A 12,063-nucleotide genomic window follows, 5' to 3' on the forward strand; every position below is an offset into this window, starting at 1 on the left:
AGGCTTGCCCGCTGGATGGGCACTTTTGTTCAAAATTTGATTCCAATTATTATAGTCCAAAAACCTACCTTCTGAGTTAAAACTGGACCCACTTGGCAGTCAGGTGCAGGAAGCAGTGCTGGATTTGGAAGAGTGGGATGAAGCAAGAAATCTAAAGGTAGATTCAACCTGACCTTGGGAGTAAGTGAGCAGCTTACGAAAAGAAGAAGGGGCCTGGGAACCAGAAGAGACAGCTTGACAGCACTCAGAAAATGACTTAACACTCAGACAGGGCAGAAAGCTGAGCTCCTCAGTGATGGCCAAAAGACACAACCCACACAAACTGCTTCGAAACAGAGCTGAGGGCAGGCCGTGTTACAGCAACTTTCCCATCACGAGATGTCAGCTAATCTACTCTGCTAAAAACAAACACATTTCACCCCTGAGAGTGTATTAAGTGCTCTGCAAGGGCCTGGGACTTAATCTGTAAGACACATTTCATCAGATATTTAGAATGTTCAGTGTAGAATTCCTGGCCTCCAGTGTTCCTTGTTGCTGATTCCTGAGGGATAATCAGAACCACATCCACTCAGGGAGCGAGCTGTAGCCTAACATTTTCCTAACCCTTGTATTGCCCAATAAGTACATTCTCACATATCATTTTTTTCTTCTAAGTAAGGGTTTTAAGGAATTTCACAACAAACCACCCCCACACATACTATTTTTATAAATAAAGCGCTGGTCCAAACAAGCTGGAAATCCATTTCTCCCCTGCTCCTTCTTGGTGGAAATGGTAACAGTTGCACCTGTTTTTCTGTGATGAACTTTTGGCATTTTCAGTTTTAAAACTTTGAGGATGACCTTAATTGTTCAGCATATCTTCTGTAAGGGTGGACCGTGTATGTCCCGTAATGCAGCATAGCTGCACCTCGTTTCGTCTTCTTGGAGGTCATTCTGTGACCCATTAAGACAGAAGCAGAATAAATTGTAAGTTCACAATGTGACTTTAAACGACTGGAGAGAAAATGTGTTTTCCTCTGTGCTCCGCAGGCAGAAAACACGCGGTGCTCAGCCCAAGTGTTAACTGCGAGCTTCCCATTGGCTCCCTTGACTCAGGCTGACTCAGAGCCCGACAGTATTTTGAGGAAGTATCTCAGACCATCTGATAGGCCTGCGATTGAAAGGTGATAAGCATTGGGATCGGGGATGAGTGGGAAAGTGAAGTCAAGTTCGAGGGAGTGTAAAAGGACGTGAGACAGAGGCCGCTTAAGACTGAAGAAGGCAGCACTGTCCCCGTCGCGCTGTCTTGGAAAGACCTGACACGGATCCTTCTCAAAAGACAGCTCTGGAATTGCGGACTTTGTCTCTTTCTCTCACTTTCCCCTCATTCCTCCTTATCATTATTTCCAGAAGGCCTTCCTCCTGGGGCTCTGCTCTGGGTTCATCTCTTTCCTCGCCCGTCCTCCTCCACTGCCAGGTTCCGTCCCTCACACCTGACCAGTGCCGTCGCCTTCAAGCTGCTCAGTCCCCTCCAGGCTGTAATCACTGGCCCCCCGAGACCCTGACACGAACACGTTGTCGTCTTGCTTCACATCTCTTGCTGGTTTTCTCCAACACGGTGATTGGACCAAAGGACTGGAGCTAAGGCGGACATGTAAGGCAAAGGATGCGGGAGATGTGGGCGGTCAGGGCTGGGAGATGGACACACGGAAGCCTGGGACACAGCGCGGCTCGCTTTGAGAGGCAGGGGCCGTCCGTCAGGGAGTCTTCTGACGCTGGCCGCCCGCTCTAGGAGAGCTGCCCCTCCACGGGGATGGGCAAGGCGAGCAGGTGGAGGCCCCCTGGGCAAGCGCCCGAGAACTGAGTGCGTGCTCTGGTTCGAAGTCCCAGCAGTGAGGCTCTGCATAGGGAGGGAGGCGGGGACATGGCAAGAGGGCACAGTCGTGCTCGTGATGTTACGGTGGACAGCAGACACTCAGCGAAGGAACAGAGAGATGCACGCCCAGTCGGCGGTTGCTTGTTGGAGTCTTGCAGAAGCATGGAGGGCAATCAAGAGATTTTCCCAGTGGGTCAGACGGAGGGAAAGACGCGCTTGCCATGTGCTGGGGGCGGGGGGGCCCTGTGGGGCCCTGGCTGCCGACTCCTGAGCTCCTTGCAACTCTGTCTTCTGACCTGGTTACCGTCACCTAAAGAAGTGGCAGTCATATCATCCCTACTAGAAAGGCCTTACTTACTGTGTATAAGGGTCCCGTCCACCAAGGAGAAAACAGTCGGTTCCGGCAGGAAAAGGCAAGGGCTTGCCGTGCGCTGGCCCTGCGCGCAACGGGGGTTCCCACACGGTGGGGACCCTTGATGGGAACAGGGCAGATTACTGCCTGACCCCACACCCCACACAGCCCGGTAGACGTCATCCCTGCACGCACAGCACCGTCCCTGGTGTTCTGGGGCTAAGGGTTTTAGCTGGGAGGGGACCTTTTAGCTGGGAGGGGACCGGCGTACAGCTGGTTCTGCGCCGACATCGGGAAATTTGAGACCACGGCCTTTCTCTCCGGGCCCGACAAGGGTCACGTCCACCTGTGACTTCCTATAAAAGCTGTGGGGCCACCTTCTTCTCTGCGCCAAGAGGATCCTCTGGCAGTAGGAGCAACGAGACTTCCCAGCCGGGCCGCTTCGGAGCCATGTGTGCACGGCAGCGTTCACGACCTCGGAGCCCGTCCCCTGGGGCTCCCGGGAGGTGGCAGACAGGCCGTTTGGCCTTACACTCCGTCTCCCCCTTGAGCCTCGGGAGCACTGGGCAAGTGGCTGGCGCGGGTCTGTGGCGCTGGTGGTGTGACCGCATCCTCTGGAAGTCTCCAAGGCCAAAATGCTGGTTCTGGAAGGAAAGTACTTGCAGGACAATACTGTGGCCTTGAACTCAATTAGCCAAGTAAAGAAAGAAGGTCTCTCAAAAGACTGGAGCAAATAAAAGGGAGCTGCCCAAGGCTGCTTCCCGGGAAAGAAAAGCACCCTTTGCTTGGGATGGGAGGCCAGAGGGGAGGGTGTAATGTTTTCCAGGGGGTATCGTGAAAGCTTTCAGGAGTTCCTGAGAGGTGCTGGCCAGGCCCCCTCCTGGGACCTGCGGGTACAGCTGCACCCCAGGAGGTGGCCCCCGGGGGGCGGGGAGGGGGGTCTCACTAGAGGCGCTCCCGCGCTTCCCTCTCTAGTCCCGTTTCCAAACGTGGCTTTGATTACATTGTATTTATTCAATATTTAGTAATATTTAGGATATTTAGTAATACCCTCTAGAGATTTCAAAAGTCATATGAAGGCAGCAATATATTTTAAAGATTGAAGTATCAAGTATTTTCAGTAAAATTGAAGGATCCTCATTAAAAGCAAAACCTTGGCCTTTTCGATGGAACTTGTCGAACGTGGGGCTTCCAGGGTGGTTCCTGTCAGTTCTAAACTTTCTCGATTCAGTTGGATTTAGGTATCACCTCCAAACATACGAGGCCCCAAAGCACCTCTTTAACAGCAACCGTGCACACTTACTGTGGCCCTTGCCGTCGTCGAGCTCAGGTTCTCCTAGAAAGGCAGTTGAAAACAGGCTCTGAGCAGGATGTGTCAGTGACGAGCCGGGGTGGGCAGGAGGACAGCGTGTGAGGGGGGCGTCCCAGGATGACTGACAGGCAGTGAAAAGGTGACAGCACACTCACAGAGACGCGTCAGGTTCTGGGAGTCACGCAGGCTCTTCAGCACTTGCTCATGCAGACGTGAAAGGCAGTTTATTTGTCACCTCGGCTTCTTCACCGGTGTAACTCGCAGGGCGATCGGGTGCCCTTTGCCTTTGTTTGGTCTCCTGTGGTCTCGTAGCTTTAGTTTCTTCGGGAAAATAAAGGGACAGGATCTTGTTCAGAGAGCATGTCCTAACGTGTGGGACCGCATGCCAGTGGCTCAAGCCTCCTTCCTCGCCGGTTTTCATACTGTCCTGTGTCCCCCAGGCCATTCAGCGCCCTCATCCCCGGCATTTGTCTGTCAGGGACGGATGTGCGTTCGAGGAGGACGGGACCAAGCAGTTTGCATCCGATGCTCAAGTCTGCGGGCGTCTTTCAGATATTTGGAAAAACTATGGTTCCTTCTCCACGGGTGACTCCTTTCATGGAATTGGGTAAACCCTTAATATCTTTTATTTCCCCAGAAAGGGAAAAATGTCCTTTGGAAATGGCAAATGTATCAGCCTTCCCTGAGGCCTGAGTTCCCGAGGTTAAATAATTTCCAATAAGTCAGAGTGCTCAGAGCCCGTCTGCCCCCGCCGTCAGCACTGTGGACTTTCTAAGTCTCGCATCTGCATCAGTGACAGGGCTTTGTCAACGTGTGACTGTTTCCGTTCAAAGAAGCCATCTCTGTAACACTTGACCTCACACTAGCACTTGGCAGGAAGCATATTTCTTATCCGCTTCTGCTCTGATGCCGCATGAACTTTTTCTGTGCACTCGATGTGGTTACTTAGAAAATAAATGTTGTGAATTTTCCTTATCCTAAGATAAACACATGCCCATTGTGGGAAGCTTGGGGATATTACACGTCAACCTACGATGCAGGAAAGCAGCTTCTGGGGGGTCCCTTCATTTAGTCTTTTGCATGAATGCTTCCATTTGGGGGGGTTTCACCTAACCTGGTGGCGTTCTTCCCTGAGCGCACACGAGAACATTCTCACCTGGAGAATCACCGCAGTCGGCAGGGAAGACTGTCCTGCCCGTGTGCTGGAAGCTGGTTTGGGTACCTCGGCAGAGGTGTTTGCCATCCAGAGCACCCCATGCTCAGCTCACCCTGCAGGCGCTCTGGTGTTCAGCCTCTCTTTCACCGTCTTGTCACTGCGCTGTCCACCCTGGTGTGGTGAGCGCCTTGCTCCTTAGGAGGATGCGCTTCTGTGTGGTTCATTGCTTTGGCCCCGCCTTTGTTATTTTCTTTTTACCTGTTTCTTCTGTTGATTGCTCTTTTTCAGTCATGGGGGTGCAGAAAGAAAACTGGAATCTCGTGTGCGTTTGTTTCTCACGGCGCAGACGGTGAGGCCGAAACAGTGTCAGTACTTTTCTGCAGCTCTGGGACCGGAAGGCTGGGTCTAGACGTCACCGTGCTGCTTCCCGTTTGAGGGACAATGTGCAAAACAGAGTCTGCAGTAGCCGACCACACAGGAACACAAGGCAGCACAAGATGATTTTTGGAAAAGGGCAACCAAAAGAGAGGGACAGAGACTTCAGCACTGCAACGGTTAGGTTGTAGGTGCATTATACGGTGATAACTAAACAAACGCTAGGCCTTGACACTGAAAGTCCCTTTCGGAAAACCAGCAGACCAACAAACCTGTATTAAGTGACCTCGTAGATTTGAAAACGATCCAAATGGAATTTTTTAAAAAAGAAGAAAAAGGATTCATGGCGTGTGGCGAATAAAATGGGAACGAGTGCAGGCGAATGTGAACAATCAGCGACTGCGAAGCCTCGACAGGCGCCGCGTCCCGAGGTGCTTCAGAGGAGACGGAGCTGGCGGCGGCCCAGACGGCGCTCACCGCTCCAGGGCCCTGCGCGGCGCCGGTTGAAGGGCAGATCAGTACATTTTAGATGTGGTCACGTCTGCGTGTTTTAATTTCTGTGCTGGTCACTAACAGAAAAGAAAATATCTGTGAACTAGTAGAGAGAAAAACAACAGAAGTACAGAAACAATCAATAAAAGTGGTCCCCAAAGAAAAGACATGAACCACAAGCTGGGATAGTATATTTACGCATAACTGTTTGACTGAATGTAATATATGATTACAGTCAATGTAAAGTGACTCCAAGACACAGAATGTTTTTTAAAGTTCAACTCTGTGCTTCCAGGAGACATGTCTAAAATATGCCTAAATTATAAGGATGTAGAAAAACGAGGAGGAGACATGCGCCGTAAATCCCAACCCGGGTTTTACAGCTACGATAGTGTCACCCGTGATACATGACTGCGCTGCCGCCGCGACAGTTTACACGGGTGTGAACCGTGCTCACATCAGACGCAAAACTTAGAGGCTTTCCCAGAGATGGGCCGTCGCCTCACAGTGAAGAATGGTTCCCTCGCTGGGCGAAACTGCCCTCTGTCTTGCGCGTTGGAACACACTTCGGACACGGCTGTGTGCTCTCCGTCCACAGCAACGGGACCCACAGAGCTGTGAAAACCGAAACCCTGGCCCGTCTGCTGCCCAAAGCTGAGCTGACCTGACAGGACATCACGTCCTGTCTTCATTTATCCTCTGCGGTGCCTTCGTGGTGAAACGTTGATGATGCCTGTTTCATCCCGGGCGCGGCTCTGCCCCAGCTGTGGGTGGTACGGACACACAGGCCATGCAGGCGCGGGGTGAGGGGGGGGGACCAAAAGAAGAAACCAGGAGGCGTCCGTGGTCATCATCAGAGTGTAGGTTCTTAACTCATCCTCTGAGTGATTGATAGAACCAGCCACAAAAACCACGCTTTGCAAACTTGGCCAACAAGAGAGAGAAATGACACTGTGCCTGATGCTTGCAGGGGAAAAAAATATTCTTTTTAAATGCACATGGGCCACTTTAAAATGACTAGATATTGGACATAAATCAAATTTCAACAAAAATTTCAGAAGGTTGAAATCATACAGAACATGTTTCAAAACGCAGGTATCGGTTACAAAACGATAGAAAAGAGCAGGTGCTCATTATCAAAAAGTAGGGCTGGTGGCCCGTTCAGACGGGAGCGAAGGGTTTGTATTTGGGACGAAACACACCAGGGCCTCTGACAGCTGAGGGAAGAGGAGCTCGGGGCCTTTACTCTGGAAGATGAGGCACAGGAGAGACATGAGCAGTGTCTTCAGTGTTCAGCAAGGGTCAGTGCTCCCTTGAATCCTGTAACAGCCCGTCTCACGGTCACGTGTGTTGGTAGGAGAAGGGGGTACACGAAGACCCCTGAGAAGCCACTTCCAGTGATGTGATACACTGGGTGGGATCAGTGAGTCTCCAGCACCGAGTCCAAGCTGTTTGTTCCGCTCATTACCTTCGCAGTCCTGCAGTGGCTTCTTTGGTGTCTGTTACAGCACAAGCCATCGCTTTGGGAAGCTCACACCGGAAGACCTCAAGGGGTAACGGAGCAAAAGCGCAGCAAAGCCGAAAGCTGTTTCGTAAGCAAAACAGCCCCTGTGCTCTTTGTGAGAATGACGAGGTTGAGTGGGTCGCAGGCGTTCAACGAACAGAGACGGGGCCGCTTAAGGAGAACTAGGGCTTGCACTGGACACCAGGGACGAACAGGAGGATTTGTGCAGACAGAGAGGAAATGACCCAAGGACAGACGATGTAGGCAAAAATAGCTTGTGAGCAAAGGCAGGAAGTGGAAACCGAAAGCCCCAGGGGGCAAAGGATTCAGGTTAGGAGCCGAGAGCGATCTTGTGAGTGGCTGAGCCGACCTCTGTGTCGGTGTCGCTTAAAGACTGGAGAACCGTCTAGACGGATTTAGGGTTAGACTTCCTAAGACAGACCACCATCTCTTTAATTCTAGAGTATGGCAAAAAAGTTTTTCTAAAATCAGTAATTTACTAAATTCTTCTTGTTTCTGCTGTATATGAATGAAATATTATGAACCCAGGATTTTGCAGCTTTCCAGGTAATTCTAGAAGCAGAGAGGGCTATGTCACTCTCCTGAAAGTTACTCTCCACCTCATCATGTCATTATTTACGGGGTTAATTAGCAACATTACAGAGAAGGAAAATTAGGAGTTCCCTCTGCGGCTCAGTGGTTAACGAACCTGACCGGCGTCCATGAGGATGTAGGTCTGCTCCCTGGCCTCACTCAGTGGGTTAAAGATCTGGCGTTGCCGTGAGCTGCGGTGTAGGTGGCAGTCTCGGCTTGGATCCAGTGTCAGATCTGGCTTGGATCTGGCTGTCGTGTAGGCCAACAGCTACAGCTCCGGTTCAGCCCCTAACCTGCGACTCTCCACATGCCACGGGCGCAGCCTTAAAAAGCAAAAAAAAAAAAAAAAAAAGAGAGAGAGAAAAGGAAAATTAAAATCACAGGTTTGAGAACCAATTCCTAACAAAAACTCACAGGGAAAGGCAGACCCAGAGAGAGAAATGATCGAATTGCTTTAGATTTATTTCTTGCATATCTCTAGGAGTTGACCAACCCTTCAAGCCCCCCCCCCCGCCCCGCCCCGCCCAAACCCTCTCCTCCAGCCCCATGGGCACAGAGACCCTGACCAGCAGCTTCCCAAAACCTCAGGGAACCTGAAGCTGCCCGTCACTGCGGTGCGTGCTCCTTAGCCCTGCCTGCACTTCCTGAAACACCTTTTCCTGTCGGGTGTTCGCTGGTCTGAGCCCACGTGGCTGCAGGTCGGATCCACCTGTTCTGCTGCGTAGCGGGATGCCTTGGAGCACGTTTCCTCTTTGGCCCAGTGAGGTAACAATACCACCGTCACAGAATTGTTGCGAGGAGGTGAGCAGTGCTGTTTATGCTTCCCCCATGACCGCTATGCAAAATTATGGTCGTACCTAATGAGCAGAATTGTGTGTGCTGCGATACAACATACACAAAGCGAGTTTTTGTTGTTCTTTGTCTGGTACTGACGTTTAATTTGCCAGTCAGGACAGCCCGGGGAATTCTGCAGTTGCAGACAACCTCCAGGTGAGCGGCCTCAAAGGACACTGCGCGTTCCTGACTCAGCACCTGCGGCCCAGCCGGGAAGCAGTGTGCCTCCACCCCAGTGGGGCCAGGGCGGGGGGCTGTGCATCTTGGGGTGCTCACATCACAGCCCGAGGCTTTGGGGTTCACTTAGGAGAGCTCAGCAGCTCAGGAGTGCTGCCCTGCTCACATTTCCCAACCAAAGCCAGTCATGGGGCCGCCCCACCTTCAAGGTGGGTAGGAAACGCCTTCACCAGACGCGGTGATGGCAGTGGGTCAGGGTGGGTGGAAAGATGCGCCCTGAGTAGGGATGTCTTCCCATAAATGTCACTTCTTACTACAGCCACTACAAAGCAAGCTGAAGTTAGAAAAGTCACTTTTTTTAGAGAAGATTTCTTTTTCATGCAAGAAATAGAAAATGGTATGGTCAAATGACACTGTGGGACTTGAAAATGCTGGAAGTTTTCAAAGATAAGTCATTGCAGAAATCACAGGGAGTCACCTCACAGAAAAATGGGGGGAACTAGAGTTGGAAGAGCGGGTTCCTACGTGTGCCTGTACCTGTGTACCTGTGTGTATGTGTCTCTGTGTTCAAGGAGTTAACACAAATATTTGTTACTTATAAAAATAATTGAAATGTTACAAATGCGAAAGGCATGGTGTGCTGTAGATAGTCAGTCAAGAAATGGAAGGAATTTTTCAGGATAAGTGTGAAGATACATTTTTTGGTTGACACTCGATAGAAAATGGTGTAATCTCACTTAGCTTATTTAACAATTACTCCTTCAAAATCTTTGAGGAACAACATAGGAGAATTAGCAAAGTTAAAATAAGGGACTGGGAGAAGTTGCAAAAATATAATCTGCTAATCTGCTCAGGATCAAATATAATTCTGAAGCCCACTTTGCATAGATGAAAATCCGTGAAAACTCATTTCATGCTTCTGTAAAATTGCTTTCAATTATTTTCAAGGATTAGTAAACATTGGGAAAGGTGAATAGAACAGTCTGGTGCCACAAAGATTTAACAGTGTGGCTAAAATTAGCCTTTACAATGAAAACTGCATTTTTAAATTAAGAAATTGGCCAAAGTCCTACTGAGGCTTATCTGGGTTTGGCCTTGAGCCTGCAGAAGTGCTTATTATGGTCAGCCTCTGCTACCGGAACATTCATTACAGCTGCGCGGAGACAGGCTTGGTCAAGGGGAAAGATGCTTCTAATTGCATTTCCATCGGGGCCTGTGTTGTTCACGGTATTTCAATTCGAAGTGGTCTATTTCTCAGGACCGATTTCTCTGCCCTCTTCCCATTTAGATTTTTTCAAGCATAATTTTTAGTAAGGGCACGTGGAGCTTGATTCAGCCTTAGAAAAGGAATATTTTCAAGTGCCCACGCCCGGATCGAGAAACAGGTCAGACATTGTTCACAGGCCAGAAGTCCCGGTGGTTCTCCACCCCTCACCCCTCCACCCCCGACCCCGTAACCGCTGTGGCGGTTTACCTGCTAATGTCTTGATGGAAACGGCATTGTGTAGTAGAGACTCTGTAGTCTGGACGTTTTGTTTTTGACATCTGAACATGTTTCTGCACATGGCAATAGTTTGCTCATGATTATTGCTGTAAAGAGTATTTCATTCCACTGACTATACCATAATTTATTTGCCAGACCTACAGTTCATGAATGGATATTAGGATCTGGGCCATTATGCATAGCACCGCTATGAATTTTTTTTAAGTAACCATTTTATTTCATTTTATTTTTTATTTTTGGCCGTGCCTGCAGCCTGCAGAAGTCCCGGGTCCAGGGATCAAACCCGAGCCACTGCAGTGCCAATGCTGGATCCTTAACCGGCTGCACCACGTGGGAATTCCTGAAATGCCTTTTAATGAACATCTGTATGTCTTTCCACTATTTGTAGTCCGGAACGTTTTGCAGAGCTGGAGTCCCTGGGTCAGAAGGTGTGTGTATGTTCAGACTTAGTGGAGGCCAGCCGTTTTCCAGGGAGGCTGTACTGACTTCCACTCCTGCCAGCAGCGCACAGAGTGAGGGGGCCTCACTGCTTCCATCCTCCACAGCACGGGTTCCTTCCCTCCTTCTTCCTTCTTCCCTCCCTCCCTCCCCCTCCCTCCCTTCTCCCCCCTCCCTCCCCCTCCCTCCTCCTCCCTCCTTCTTCCCTCCCTCCTTCCCCCTCCCTTCTCCCCCTCCCTCCTTCCCTCTCCCTTCTCTCCCTCCCTCCTTCCCCCTCCCTCTTCCACCTCCCTCCTTCCCCCCTCCCTTTTCCCCCTCCTTCCTTCCTCCCTCCCTCTTCCCCCTCCCTCCTTCCCCCTCCTTCCTCCCTCCCTCTTCCCCCTCCCTCCTTCCCCCCTCCCTTCTCCCCCTCCTTCCTTCCTCCCTCCCTCTTCCCCCTCCCTCCTTCCCCCTCCTTCCTCCCTCCCTCTTCCCCCTCCCTCCTTCCCCCTCCTTCCTCCCTCCCTTCTCCCCCTCCCTCCTCCCCCCTCCCTCCTTCTCCCTCCCTTCTCCCCCCTCCCTCCTTCTCCCTCCCTTCTCCCCCTCCCTCCTTCCTCCCTCCTTTCTCCTCCTCCCTCCTTCTCCCCCTTCCTCCTTCCCCCTCCCTTCTCCCCCTCCCTTCTCCCCCCTCCCTTCTCCCCCTCCCTCCTTCCTCCCTCCCTCTTCCCCCTCCCTCCTTCCCTCTCCCTCCTCCCCTTCCCTCCTTCCCCCTCCCTTCTTCTCCCTCCCTCCTTCCCTCTCTCTCTCCCTCCTTCCTTCTTTCCTTTTAACCACCTAAGTCCTTCAGCTTTGTTTTTCTCAAGACCCCACCTTGACAGTATTTGCCTTTTGCATGGCTAGATAGATTTTGTAACTTGCTTGCACATTTTCACAAGATCTGCTGAGACAAACAAAATTGTAATTGCATTAAATCTGTGCATCGATTTGGGGTGAATTAATATCTTTCCAGTAATGAACCTTCTAATACATGAGCAGGGTATATCCTTCCAGATAAAGTTCGGTCTTTAAAAGTGCTCTTAATAATGTTTTCTCATTTCAGTACAGATTTCCTTCACGTCTTTTGTTAGATTTATTCCTAAGTACCCGTGTTTAAGCTATGGTAAACATTTGAAATTTCATTTTGTATTTGTTTCTGATATATAAAAATAAAATGGATTCTTCCATGTTGACCCATTTTCCAGTGATTTGCCAGATTCACTTATTATTTTTAATATTTTATCTATAGATTTGGGGGATTTTTCTGTATGTAAGCCATCTTAACTCTAAATAATGATGTTTTTTATGCTTTTAGATCTTTATACAGTTTTCCCCCTTATACTGTCTCTCCCTTAACGTGATGAGTGGAAGGGGTGAGCCTTCTCTTGTTCTCGTTTTCAGGAAAAAATTTCTGCACCATTTGAAATTCTTCACCATTTCAAATTACTCTTTGGT

General features: G+C 50.2%; 1 long non-coding RNA gene across 9 annotated transcripts in view; it reads left to right on the top strand.

Moving 5' to 3' along the window:
• The window catches only part of LOC102157477 (uncharacterized), a 94,172-nt gene that overhangs the window by 40,202 nt on the left and 41,907 nt on the right, over window positions 1–12,063 (top strand). For 4 of the 9 annotated variants that reach the window (XR_014818960.1, XR_014818958.1, XR_014818954.1 and 1 more), the window contains one exon: window positions 4,964–8,005. The exons of 4 other annotated variants lie outside the window; for them this stretch is intronic. This is a non-coding gene — a long non-coding RNA (uncharacterized LOC102157477). Of the gene's footprint in view, window positions 1–3,959; window positions 4,127–4,963; window positions 8,006–12,063 lie in introns of those variants that run through there. One more of the 9 variants, XR_014818955.1, reaches the window with a different exon arrangement.

The sequence above is a fragment of the Sus scrofa genome, chromosome 11 (genome assembly GCF_054392235.1).
Source record: "Sus scrofa isolate SSC_HxYL_T2T_F1_AM1 chromosome 11, Sscrofa_HxYL_maternal_Yorkshire_Landrace_v2.0, whole genome shotgun sequence".
Taxonomy (NCBI): domain Eukaryota; kingdom Metazoa; phylum Chordata; class Mammalia; order Artiodactyla; family Suidae; genus Sus; species Sus scrofa.